This window comes from Pteropus alecto, unplaced genomic scaffold (assembly GCF_000325575.1).
Source record: "Pteropus alecto unplaced genomic scaffold, ASM32557v1 scaffold81, whole genome shotgun sequence".
Lineage (NCBI taxonomy): Eukaryota > Metazoa > Chordata > Mammalia > Chiroptera > Pteropodidae > Pteropus > Pteropus alecto.
This window is the reverse complement of record NW_006433378.1, coordinates 12,289,709-12,303,915: the sequence shown is the minus strand read 5'-3', so window position 1 is coordinate 12,303,915 and position 14,207 is coordinate 12,289,709. Positions and strand designations below refer to the sequence as shown.

Here is a 14,207-nt window from a genome sequence, read left to right as displayed (position 1 = left end):
AAGAGAAATCTTTCTTTAGATGAAGTTTTTACAGACACTAATCAACTCTGCAGGAAGAAGCAGCCACCGTGTCTCAGAACTAAAAGCTCTAGATAAAAATAGATAAGGGAGGCTCTGTCACTAGACAGAGCCCACCATCAATACCATAATGAGCTGGCCATAAATATGTTCAAAGGGGAAAAGAAATTAAGAGATTCGGAGCATGCTGGATGGAGAACAAAGATTCCAACAATAAGACTTCTTACTGGAGCTGCCTTATCTATAAATTTTGGAATTTTGCAGAAGGCGGCAATGCCACAAATGCCACTTAGATACAAGATACAGCATGAAAAGATATGCCACTTGCCCCTGCCCCAGCACCCCCACCAATAGTAATTACATTATGAAAAATTTGACTTCTTGATGGGAAATTTTTCATTTAAGTGCACTCTGGTCATCTGCATAGACTGACTTCATAACGAGCTAAAAACCAGTAATGTCATCACACACCAGAGAGGATCTGGACAGGAGAAAGTTAAGAAATGCTCTATCATTGTTACCATCTCCCAGATAGAAAAACAAAACTATTTTCATAAAATTTTTCTAAAAGTAAACTTTTTTACAATAAACAGTTCTATACAAAGATTTTAGAAACTTTTCAGCATTCTTACCAGACTCATTTATCTATTCACAGAGTACTCCTTACTCTATTAGGATAATTATCTCAAAGTATTTATTGCTTACCATTGTTCAATCTTATATTTCTCTCCTTTGTAAAATTTTTAAGAGGATAATACTCTTATCTTGTCTACCGGTACAACCTCGGGTCTAGTAAATATTTGGCATATATTATACAATAACTATTCGTTGCATAAGTAGCCAATGTCTCTTCTACCTATTTAGCTTATTGAAGCTTTTAAACAAAAATCCTGCTTAAGATATTGGGGGCTGTCTCCAGAAGGTGCCAGGTGGCCAGGAGCTGGTGGGGAGATACACGGAGGCTTGTGGCAATGGCTATTTATAACATAAATTTTATACAAATGTCTTAATGTTTTAATAAGTGGTATGGCAAAACAGTAAAAATAAATAAAAAATACAAAATCCTACTTAAATATAAATGTGACTGGGAAGGTTAAGTCTATGTACAATTTATAACGGAGTTATTAAATTAGTTCATCAGAGTGTGCTATTTCGACTGAAATTTTGCCAGAATTATCATGGTAAAGAGAAATTAAGTAACACTTTAGAAAGTTTAGGTAAATTAAAATATGTGTATTTTATTTACTTTTTTTTTTTTGCATTATGTTAGATGCTGTCATTGTGCTCTTTAAAAAGAAAAATGGTATACAGCCATGCCACCCTGAACGTGCCCGATCTCATCTGATCTCTGAAGCTAAGCAGGGTCGAGCCTGGATAGTACTTGGATGGGAGACCACCTCAGAATACCAGGTGCTGTAGGCCTTAAGGAAAAAGAAAAAAGAAAAAAAGGGTGGGGGAAGGGGAGGGGAAAGAATGGAACCTAAAATAAAAGGGAAGCATGTGGATTGCAGCAACCAGTGTATTCCTGAAATTCATTTTGACATTGTTTTTTGAATGATACACAAGCACATTCTTAGTGTCTATAGAAATTTAGACAATATCAGAATTTCAGTAACTTGAATTACATGCTCTCACTTATATATTCTTAACCTACAGAATGATTTTTAAATACTTATTGGATATATATATATTTTTTTTAATTTAAATGACAGCGTCACTTTTAGTTACCTTAAAAGCATCTAGATGTCTTAAGAATGACTTAGAACTGAAAAAAAAATGGTCATAACATATAGCATACTGTATTTTCTATGAAATGTCCAGAATAGCCAAATCCATTGTAGAAAATAAATTAGTGGTTACCTATACGTTGGAGAAATGAGAATGGAAGGAGTTGGCAGTGACTGTTAATGCATATAGGTTTCTTTTGGGGGTGACAAAAATGTTCTAAAATTAGATTGTAGTAATAGTTGTACAACTCTGTGACTAGACTAATATTCATTGAATTGTGCATTATAAATGAATGAACTTTATGATATGTGAATTATATCTCAGTAAAGATGTTTAAAGAAAGAGTGGCTCACAGCTAAAATTTCTATTTATATTACTACACATTTATGTTTCATTAATGTGAAGAATAATTGCTACTGCGAGGTTAGATGTTCCTTTATTGATTTGATGCTATTATTAATTAAAATGAATTCTGCAATATATGATCACATCAGAGGTGTAATTGCTACTTCTAAACCTCCAATTGTTCTTAAAATGTGAATAAATCAATTTGTTTATTTATTTAAATAAAATTTATTAAAAATTTATTTACTAATTCATTTAGTTTGTAAATCATGTCAGGATGCCTACAGAGACCTATTAAAATAAATTTTACTTAACTTACTTAAAATTACAATTTATTTAAATAACTTTCTTTTAATGATTTAAAATTAATATTAATAATGTGAAATAATAAGACTTTATTTGCTTTATTTTTAATGTAATTTTTAATTACTAAATTTTATTCTTTGTCTCATATCAGGAAAATTCTAAAGCATGAGTTCAATACCTATTATGTGCCACATATTGTATAAGTTATCCTAATTTATTAAAATGGTGGTACCTTAAAGCAAAACTTTGCCTTCTCTATTGTATATTGCCCACACAAAGAACAATGTCTATTACAAAATAAACTCTAAATGTTTGTTAACTTTCACTGACTGACTGACAATTTTATTTTTTATATCAGGGATTTCTATTTTTACTAGGACAACTAAAGGAATGATTATATTGTGTGTGATTTTTCCAAGATATTTTCAGATTTAAGTACATTTGGAATTAGCTTAATTATTTTCAAGGTTTATTTTTGAGACGAAAATATTTTAAAATTAAATAGTGTTTGAAATGTTTTATAGCATTTTAGAAAGACCAGATGCAAAGATTAACATTTATATTCAGAAATACTGAGTAAAACCCACAGACTTGGGAATCCCCATACCCCCAGACCCCACATCAGGAAAAGAAAAATTACTCGTAGCTCTGTTTCTGCCACTTCCATCTTTCTTATTCTATTAGGATATAGGAAAAAGAGAGAGTACAAAAACAAAGTCAGAAGAATTATTTAGTGGAAAAAAGAGAGATGAAATGGTAAATCCTCCATGTAAGGACGTCTTTTTGGCAGCAAGGTAAAATTTGCTGACAGTATTGCTTGATGCTGGGAATTAATGGAGGAAAGATTTGACTTCGCTGTGAAACATATCAGGCAATCTTAATCAGAGAACAAACATATTTTCCTATTCAAGAGATTATCAACTATAAAGTTCGAGTATACTTCTGTGTCTTATTTTATCAGCCTTTGAGATTTTATAATAAAGCAAGCCCTGGAGTTGCCAAAAGTTAAAAAACCTCTGCTACTCACATCTTGAGCATCAAAGAAAGGTGCTAGAGGTTTCTTCAGTGCTTGAGTCCTTGCAGCCCTGACAGCAATGGTCACAGTGAATTAGGTTTACACAGTGAAAGAGAAACCAATTCACATTTTAATGTTGTATTTTATTTTTTAATGCCCCGTTAATGATTAGTCTACATTTTAGTCAACTTTTCCTTTTCCTTTTCTTATTTTCTTTGTCTGGCTGCATACTGTTTACCTTCTTATTATAATTTTTGTAATTAGCATTATTCATCACATGCAGTGAGCAAGAATGCATGAATAGTTTGAAAAATATTTTGCCTATGTATAGCCTGCCTAACTTTCTTGTCTCTGCTACTCACCCAAATTCTGGACATTTGAAGATGTAGTAAAACAGTGGACTTTCACTTTCTTATGTTAATTTTTTCTCTTTTATTTCCACTTATAATATTGTGATATTTCTGAAATAATCATATACCTATATTTTACTTTCACAATAATGTTTTAATATCTCTATTAAAATTCACCTATGATTTATCATAATCAAATATTCATTAAATTCTCTAGAGTCTTTCATTGTCTTTCATTATTTTGTTGGTACAAAGACACAAGCTACATTAGAACTATAGGGAACACCGTGCCTAAAGGGTAAACAAATGCATAAAATCATATATAAATCTATGCAAAAAATTATATACTATGGACTTACCAAACAATATTTTCTTTTCTAAAACCAATAATTTTATAGTTTTTTTAATTTTCAAATTATTTTGTACAAATAATTATCTCTTAAAGCTTCCATATAAAAAAAAAAGTATGGCTCTTTCATTTGAAGTAGAGAAGGGAGGTCCTAGAATATTGCCCAGAAGTCTCTCTCCCTCTTTGCCTTCCCTTTCCTGGAGGCATTTATTAAGAAAAGCGGATGAAAAATATTGTTTGAGGGACAATTCTCCATGGTGTTTCCATAAGTCTGTGATACATTTTGTTTAAGACTATCTTTTCAAGAATGTTTGTATATCAAAAAAACCTTGGAAGATAAAACCTCATTAGTAAAGTAAAAACCCTTGCAAGATAAAGGAGTACAGGGTAGACTTATTTCCTGACCAAGATAATAAAGATAATGTGTCCCGTAGGTTTGTTCGAAGTCCCCTTTATAAAACTGGAAGTTTCCTAAGCTCAGCTATCACACAAAACCACTTACCTGTGCCCACTTCTCTACCTCCCCTATGGGATTTGTGAAGAAGAGGGAACCGAAGCTAACTTGAACTCCTACTGTCATAGTGCCATGATTAATAAATTTCTTTCTCTCTGAGCCAAGTGTTCATGTCTTCTGCCAGTATTCATAAAATTGTGGTAGCCTAACTTGCTAGCTTTTAAGTAAGGTAAAATCTTGGGCTCTGCTTGACATTTTGGAGATAATTGGAAAATGGGATGACTGAGACCTGGCTTCCTGAAAAAGGAAAGTAAATAGGCTCCACGTGGCCAGGCTGGGGGATATGAGTATATTTTCCAGCGTTCAGGAGCAAATGTTATCAAGTTGTGGGCAAGGAGTGGTGAATGGTAGAAAAGAACCATTTCTTCAGTACTAACTTTTAATGATGCTGAGAAGTAGGATGTAAGAGTAAAGCAAGCCACCGAATGAGTCTTTCGTTTGTTGTTTACTCTTCTGGCAAGAGGAAAATAAGTCAAAGAGTTCCAAAACTGGTACACAGGGGTTTGGGTAAACTGAAAATTGTAGAAGTTTGATTGAGTCATCTGTCTGCTTGAAATGGAAAGTGTGATTTACTGGTAGAAAGTTGCTTTCCCTCTTATGTCCCCTAACCTTTTGTTCCCCCTCTACCTTCAACGCAGCTGATTGAAGAAAATAAAAGCAAAATATTCTGGGGAATACTTTTGGGAAAGGAGGAACTCAAACTTTTATGATTCTGTTACATACATACAAATGCCCAAATCTCCATCTTATCCATGCTTGTGTGTGGAGGGCACACCTGGATTCAAATGGTGGGATTCAGCAAGTTTCACAGTGGGAAAAGGAAGCTAGCATGACCTTGTTTGTGGGGCCCTTTCTATCAATTAATTGCACTGTTTTTGTTGCTTCTACGCCTTCATGTATAGTAGAAATAGATAGGTTGCTTGAACTTCCCCACCCTACAAGTACCAATCAATCTAATCAAGGAAGAGCTGCAAGTAGAGAGAGACTAGTGAGACAAACTTCCCTGGCATTTGCTCCAGTGGTTGGATCAGGATTTAGCATGAGGACATTTACCATCTTATTTCCAATTCTTTTATTATACAGATAATGTCCTACTTGTTGGCAAGTCAGAAGCAGGTGTCTTACCTATCCTTCCTGCAATGTTATCACAATCTCTGTCAGCAGAGGTAGCTGATGAAACCCAATCCTTTGGTAAATACCAAAACATTTTGGAACTATGTGAGCAGATGCATGATTAGTCATCCAGAAGTTAAGGAAAAACCGCTGTCTTTTTAGACTCCTACCACCAAAAAAGAGGCCTAGAACTTTTTGTCCATTTTGAGTATAGAGACAGAACAAGTCTCCGTGTCAGATGATTTTTTTGACTGAAGCCTCTGAAAAAGGAAGTCGGCCTCCACCCAGAGATGATCGTTGGAGTTTTGGGCTTGAGCAATTATTGATACAGCTGCCAGGTATAAGTCTTTTGACAAATATCTATTAGCTTGCTACTGAGCTCTTGTTGAAAATGAATGTCTGAACCATAGACATTGTCAGCTCCATTTTGTAGAGGACCTACTATAACTCAGTGATTAACATAGATCTGTCAGCTCCATTTTGTAGTGGACCTACTATAACTCAATGATTAACATAGTATGAAGAGCCCTAAAATGGAGATGGTATAATCAAGAACAGAACTGCATAGTCCAAGTGGACGCTCAGCTTTACATGAAAAACTGGCAGCTATCTTGTGGTTGTATGAGGACTTATACCCCATTCCACCTCTTGAAGCAAAGCAATTAGCTCACATGGGGTGCATGATTCACAAGGGCTCCCCTAAATGTCTGGATGTGGTTCACTGATGGTTAAGCTAAGCAGAAACCAGATGTCTACCAGGATGTGGCAGCAATTTAGGCTCAGTTCCAGCTCAGAAAAATCAAAATTGGATGAGGCCACAATGTTCAAAGCAGAACTCTGACTCTTGTTCTTTTGCCAGTGACCTAGATGTCTGTCATGTGGACAACTACAGACTACTAGATTAAAAATCACCCCTACTTGGAAACCGGCTGATGAAAGCCACTGAAATCAAACTGCTGATTGAGGTTGACTCTGATAATAATAATACCTATTTCAAGGTTATTTGACGATCAATGAGATTACATGCATAGAAATTTTTTAACAGTCCCTGGAATATGACTAGTCCATATAAGCATTAGTCATTCTTAATATTATCATTAGATTGGTATATAGCTATATTTTCTTCCTCAGCATTGATGGAAGGCTTTAAGCTATGAACTTTTTTCTTTGTTCACAATTTAATCTCATTTACAGTTTGTAGCTCATACAAATAGTGAGAATAGCTATATTTCTGATAGCATCTGCTCTACTTAAAGGAAAGAAAATTGTGGGCTCCCTCTTTTACTGCTTTTCTTCCAACAAGGCTTATTTGTACTATATTTATTTCAATTTTCTTCAAATTTGAGGCATGTAAATTACTTGCTCTTTTCAAGCACTCTTGTAGATTTTTTCTGTCTATGAAATTATCCCTATCCCAATTTCAGGCAGGTTCTGGAAGATATTTTTTAACATTTACATTTAAACCATTAGTATTAACAAATGGCATCTTAATTTTTCTACAAATTTTATGTGGTATTATCAGTTGTGAAAAGTGTAGGTGTTACAGAAAGAAGGTAACATATAAAAAGTACAAAAGACATGTTTAAATATATTATTTTTAATAGAAAATTATACAGAAACTTGTCTACACAGATATGGCTCTGCAAAGCAAGAGATATCACAACACGCTTTCATTGGAAGGAGCTATCTCCTGGGTTGACCAAGTCTTTGTGGAGATAGAAAGCTGCTGATGACATCTTCTGATAGCATTCAGGGTTTTAACGGGCCTAAGACACAACTTCTCAACCATTCTCTGGGATATGGAAGGCTTCCTGAAAATATAAACTCATCCATGTGCTTGCTAGAAACGAGAAACAATGAGACTGCATGAGCTTGGAGCTAATATGTAGCAAACCAGAATATTAAACTGGAATTTCACAAGAAGCCCAAAATTTCATCACCCAGCAGGAAATATAGGTTGTAATACACAGGAAGATTATAATCACATAATAAGTAATAATAAGTAATATTACTTATTATTGCAACTATATTAATACCTGAGTCATATAACAAAGAACTCTGCCATTTTAAAACAAAAGTGCTTTGTTTCAAAACATAATTGAAGACATGTATTTTAGCTTCAAAAGCACATTGTGCTCATGTATTTTCCGGGAATTAAAAAAATCATTAAATTGACTAGTTGTCTGCATAGCATAAGTTTGTAAGAGACACACTTCCAAAATAAAAATTCAAAACTAAAGCTTATCTATGCTTGCTATGCTGTATATTGGATCGCTAGGCATACTTACTACTAATTGCAAGTTTGTATCCTTAAGCAACTATCATATACAGTTCAATAAAATTTAAATAAATAGAAATTGTACTTCCTTTACCAGCCAAGATAGAGTAATGGGAATTAGATTTATTCTTCTACTTTAAACAAGTATCAAATCAGACAAAATATTCAAAATAATGGTTTTCAAGCATTGGATATCTGATAATAAAGTTTAATGATCCTTAAGAGAAAAGAAACGAATGAAGGGTGTCTTGCAATTAGCTCGATTTAATGTCAGGAGAGAGTGTCGAGGCCACAGTGCCAGGAAAGGTTATCCATGGGAAGCCTGGGCTTTTTCTGAATTGAAGAACCAGAGCTGGTACTCTGGGAAGAGTAAGGAGGAATAAGGAGGCTAGAATTTACAGTGCAGAAAACTGAAGAGTAGATAGCTAATCAAAAGACAGTTTTAGAAATCTATAGAAGGCCCCCCATAAATTTTCAGGTGAGTGGTGACTAGAAAATGCAGAGAAATAATCGCCTGAAATAAAAGGAACAAAATCAAGAACCCACAAAGAGTGGAAAATCACATAATTCATGGGACATTAAGTACTAGAATACTAGCTATCCTGAAAGAATCAAAATGTTCTTAAGAAACTTAATTTCACCCAGAACAAGTTCAAGAATATGTTTAAGGATAAAAGTATCCATTAATCAATAAAACAAAAATCAGTGTCTGTTATTTAATCATAAATGACCAGATATTCAATAGGCAGGAAAATATTATCTACAATGAAAAGAAAATCAATCAATTGAAACAAACTCAGAAATATTACTGATGTTAAAAATGTAGACAATAATCTGATAATAGTTATTATAACTATATAACATATATTTAAGAAGGTAAACAATTGTACATATCAATTAGACATGAGAAATATAAAGGGAAGATCCAAATTAAAAGTCTAGAAGTGACAATTACAAGGTCTGAGATAAAAAATTAGACTAGCAAGATTACCAACAGATTACATATTGTATTTTAAAAAGTAAAATAAAAAACCTGACAGACTATCAATAAAAATTACCAAAAATAAACAGATAGAAAAAAAACCTTAAAAATGAGCAAAGCAACAGTGAACTGTGGGACAACTTCGGGTAGCCTAATCCACAAATAATGAGAGTATCTGTAAGACAGAAGAGGGAGAGAAAAAAAAACCCATGAAAATTATAAATTCACATAAATAAAATGTTCAATAAACCTCAAACTCAAGAAACATGAGATAAACTGCACTGTTACATTATTAAAAATTTGCCAAGAACTGTGATAAATCGAGAAACTTAAAACAGAGAAATTGCTAAGAATCATGATAAATAAAGAAACTTAAAATGGAATAAAAAAAACTCTTATTTATAAAAAAAATGGAGGACAGAATAATAGCAGCTTTCCCATGCAAACAATACAGGCCAGAAAATTGTTGGGCAACGTCTTTTTTTTATAAGGATTTAGAAAAAAAAACAGTCACCTCCAAATTGCATACCCAATGAAAGTATTTTCAAAATTGAAAGCAAAATAATCTTTTTGAAACATAAAATAAAACTAAATGAATTTATGATCAAAATACATGAAGAAATGTCAAAAGCAGAAAGAAACTGATTTCAGTTAGAAATCTGGAACTATACAAAGTAGTAAAGAGCACTGGAAATCATAAGTATGTGGGTAAATATAAAATAGCATTTTTCAGGCAGGTTCTGGAAGATATTTTTTAACATTTACATTTAAACCATTAGTATTAACAAATGGCATCTTAATTTTTCATTTAAATCTGTCTGAAAAATAATCAGCAATTTAAAGCAAAAATAATACAAATGAATTGTGAGTTTTATAAAATAGAAAAATGGAAAATGTGAAACACCAGTAGCATCAGTGCTGGAAAGGAACAAACAGAAGTATACCGTTGTAAGGTTTTTATGTTATACATGAAGTGGTATATCACTCGAAAGTAAAATGTGACAAACTAAAGATATTTACTTTAAGTACAAAAGCAACCAGTAAATTAAAAAGTGTTATAGTTAAAAAGTCAACAATGGACATAAAATGAAATTACATAAAATATTTAATTAATTCTAAAGAGGAAGAAAAGAGAAAAAGGAAAAAAAGAATAGTTAAGGCAAATAGAAGAGAAATATCAAGATGACCAGTTTAAACTCAACTATGTCAATAACCATGTTAAAAGTAATTATTCTAAACTATCTGGTTTATAAGTTTTTTCCATACTCTTTCCTTTTTGTCCTCTAGTTTGTACTTGAGTCTGCTTTATGATATGCAACACTTGTTTTCATTCATTTCTTTGCCTATATTCCTAATAAGGTCCCAAAATTCTATTTGTTCCAATTTTATGCTTTTTTATGTTTTATGTATCAACAAATTAAAACTAAACACCCAATAAATATATATTAAATCAAATATTTGAAATAATGTGAGATACTGAGTAGTGACAGAAAAGCCACATGAATCTCTAAAGTTTATAGCTGATGCTAGGATGGATAAGTTTTAAAAATACAAAAAACAAGTTTTAAAATTCTTGGTAATATAAGAATTTGACTTGAAAATAGAAAAAAGTGAAGTAAATAAAAATTGAAAAGTGATATAGACATGTAACATTAGCTTAAATAAAAGATTTTTCATCAAGGTCGGTGATTAATAAGTTAAAGGAAAATGGGAAGCAGAAGAATGAATTTTATCAGATGTAAAGTTTGGGCAATAAAAGAGCATCCAGTGAAGAATAGTGCAGAAATTCATGGCGTGAAATAATACTAAATGAAAATAAAATACATATCAAATTGGAACATTTAATTTCTTTCAAATCTGTCATTACTTTCAAATGAAGATTTATCTTTCATTTCACTTAAGATGAATGTGGGGATTAGATTAAATAGCAAGATGCCAATAAAGCATTATCCTTGTCTGACTCTCAATAACAAGAAGCTTACTTAGATATTATTCTTTCATGTCAAGAAGTTCCCTGGAATCTTACATCAAGAAGAAAATAGTATTTTCCGTTATGGTTGTGGCAAATTTTTGTTTGGTTGATTGTTCTCAGACTTATATAAGCAACACTCTCAACCAAAATGCAGAACTTGAATATATCTCGACTAGAACAAGTAACTTGCTCAGTCAAAAATAGCACTTAAAAAATCACTACAGCGCAGAGTACTATATTCTCAAATTTTCATTGTTAATCCATTGACACTATTAAACATTTTCTTAAGGCTATATAGCATATGTTTTCCAAAAGTTACTTGTATTCCTTGGAATAAATGGTATACAAAATTAAAATAAAAAATTATTACATACACACTGCCCACATTATGTTTTATAGCTTGCAATATCATATTATTCTTCTTTTAGGACATAACCATCATCAAACATCTTTTAACTCCAATGGTACATCTAAAGCAATTCAAATTGTTTTGAGCAAATGGTAATATAAAAGTGCATGCTTGCTTAGTAATATTTGTAATTGAAAAGATAGACAAAATGACTCACAAATAAACTTGCCTTTAGATACCTCTTAATATTACGTAGTTAATGCATACAAGTTAAGCTATGTTTATAGCAAGCATGAAAGCTAACATCTAGATTTACTATAATTTTTAGAAATACATGTTACTCTACATAGATTATAATAAAAGTGAAAAATACTAAAGTAGAAGAAACAAATACAGTAGTTAAATGGGATGAAAAAGAGCACAAAAATGCTATTTTTGACTTAGTTATTAAACTTTGTTTTAATTGTATCCTAATTTTTAAAATTCTACATGTTAAGATAATAGTTTGAAATTAAGAAAATAGTTTGAAATGAAACAGGCTTTATGTAGAAATAAATTTATAACAGAGGATTAGACATTTATATTTTAGTTTGTAACATTAAGTATACACTTTCTCACATTTTTATCAGTGAGTCTTATTCTCCTTTGGTAATTAAAAAACAAACAAATAAACAACACTTCATACAATTCTTTTTAGCCCATTTACTCTGAGAGAAATAAAATTCTTAACTTGATAATTTACGATTTATTTTATTAGTCTTAAGGTTAAGTGTATGAGTACTTACAGAGATTGTGTGCTGTTTGTTGAGCCATTTAATTTAAGACCATAAATTAATGCCTAAGTGATCAATATCTACCTAATACACTACTTAAATTGTACATATTTCATTAATTTTGCATTAGTTCAACTCTCTTAATGATCCTGACCAGTATTGAAAGTGAAATCATCCTGGCTAATGAATGATTTATTACAAAAATAGTTTACGAAGAAAACAATTGCTAATTTTCCAGGTCTTAAAAAGATAATATCACTGATACATACCATTTATGAGTTAATCTAAATCCCTCAATTCTCCTGTAATGTATTTCTAAAGCTATCATCCTCCCTACTCTGATTTTGTTTTCCTCTATCTCACTATTCTCTTGATCTGCTAGTTCTTTGTATATTCAGAGAACATGTCCCCAAATTTTCTCCTTTATTATCTATAAATCCAATCTCTAGTCTTTTTCTCACTCACCTTAACCAACAAATTGTCTCAACTTTCTGAACTTCGATAGACTCTTTTCACTCAAACTTCCATTTATACCTAAAACTGTTGCAGTCTGGCTTCTGCACTACTATGCTAATGAGATTGTTTTATGAAATCACTGATTCTGTATAAAGAACAGAAAAATTTGTATAATCTTTCTTTAATGTAATTTAACATTATATTAAAAGGCTTTTAAAAAGTTTATAACATTTCATAATTGCAATTTCATCCTCTAGCTTATATTTTATGAAAAAAAATCAAATAAGTGAGAAAATTAAAAAGATATGTTTATCAGAGAATGACCAACAAATTGCAAACTAAACCTTGTGATATTTTTTAAAATGGGAAAAATTTAAAGTCAAAGAATAATAGAGTGATTAAATATATGTGTCATATAAACATATAATGAGAGATGTAAAGAATAACATTGTAGATGCACACCTGTTAACATAAAAATACATTTATGATTTATTTTCTACATAAATAACATAGGCTTTGAGGCCACATGGCTTGTAATCAAATCCTGACTCATTCAATTAATACTTCTGTAAACTTGGACAAATGATTAACACCGTCAATCAATTTTTTTCTATTTAACATGAAAATATTAGGCCTTACCTAATAAGGTTTTATAAGAATTAAAGGGATCACCAACTTGAAATACTTACTTAAAATTTAGTGCATATAAAAAACTTTATAATAAAAAGTCATATTTTCTTTCTTTTCCAGGGCTGCATAAATTTTCAAGAACTCTGTTTTTGGTACCCATTTTTTTTCAAAATGATTCTTCTAAATTGAAAAAACATTTATTTTTATAACCATAATAAGTTAATTATTTCTAAACCTCCAACGTCATAATCTCATCCAAGCTTTAAATCATGTTTCAAATACTTGTAATATATTGCTACCTGGATATTGTAAAGAGCTCAAACTCAAAAATCCCAAATTGCTCCTCATTATCATTTTCTTCAAATCAAGGATCTCTTTTGGAATTCTTCTATTCATTTTTATATTTCTATCTATAAATAATTTTTTAAATTGTAGGTTCTGATTTTGTTTCAATAAATTCATCTTAGCTTTTCATATCAATTTGGTTGCCATCTACTATGGACCGAATTGCATTCCTCTCAAAAATCATATGTGAACCCCTAACTCTCCATATGACCGTACTGGAGATGAAGTCTTTGAGATGCAATCAGGGTTAGATGAGGTCCTATGAGTGGGGCACACATGATGGGGTTAGTGGCTTTATAAGAAGAGAAAGAGAGTGCTCTCTCCAACATGTGAAGACACAGTGAGAAGGCGACAATCCAGAAAGAGGGCTCTCACCGGGAACCTAAGCAGCTGACACCTTAATCTTGGATTTGCCAGTTTCCCAAATGTCTCTTATTTAAGCTACTGAGTCTATGGTATTTTCTTATAGTAGCCTGAACAGGCTAAAACAGCATACCTTGATTTTCTCAGCAATTTACTTAGAGCAGATTAGTTCAAGGTGTCTGCATGGCTAATAAAATATCACTACATCCTCCTCACTGGTCTCTCTGTTATTTGAATCCTCCCATTACAATTTATCTATCAAAATGTCACTAAGGTGGTCCTTCCAGAAAATAATTTGATTATATGATTCTTCTGCAAACA

The 14,207-nt window shown here is 31.8% G+C and overlaps 1 pseudogene; it reads left to right on the top strand.

The window, feature by feature from the left end:
• Positions 1–1,321: 1,321 nt before the first annotated feature.
• Positions 1,322–1,440, top strand: LOC112476894 (annotated as a pseudogene).
• The last annotated feature ends 12,767 nt before the right edge of the window (positions 1,441–14,207 follow it).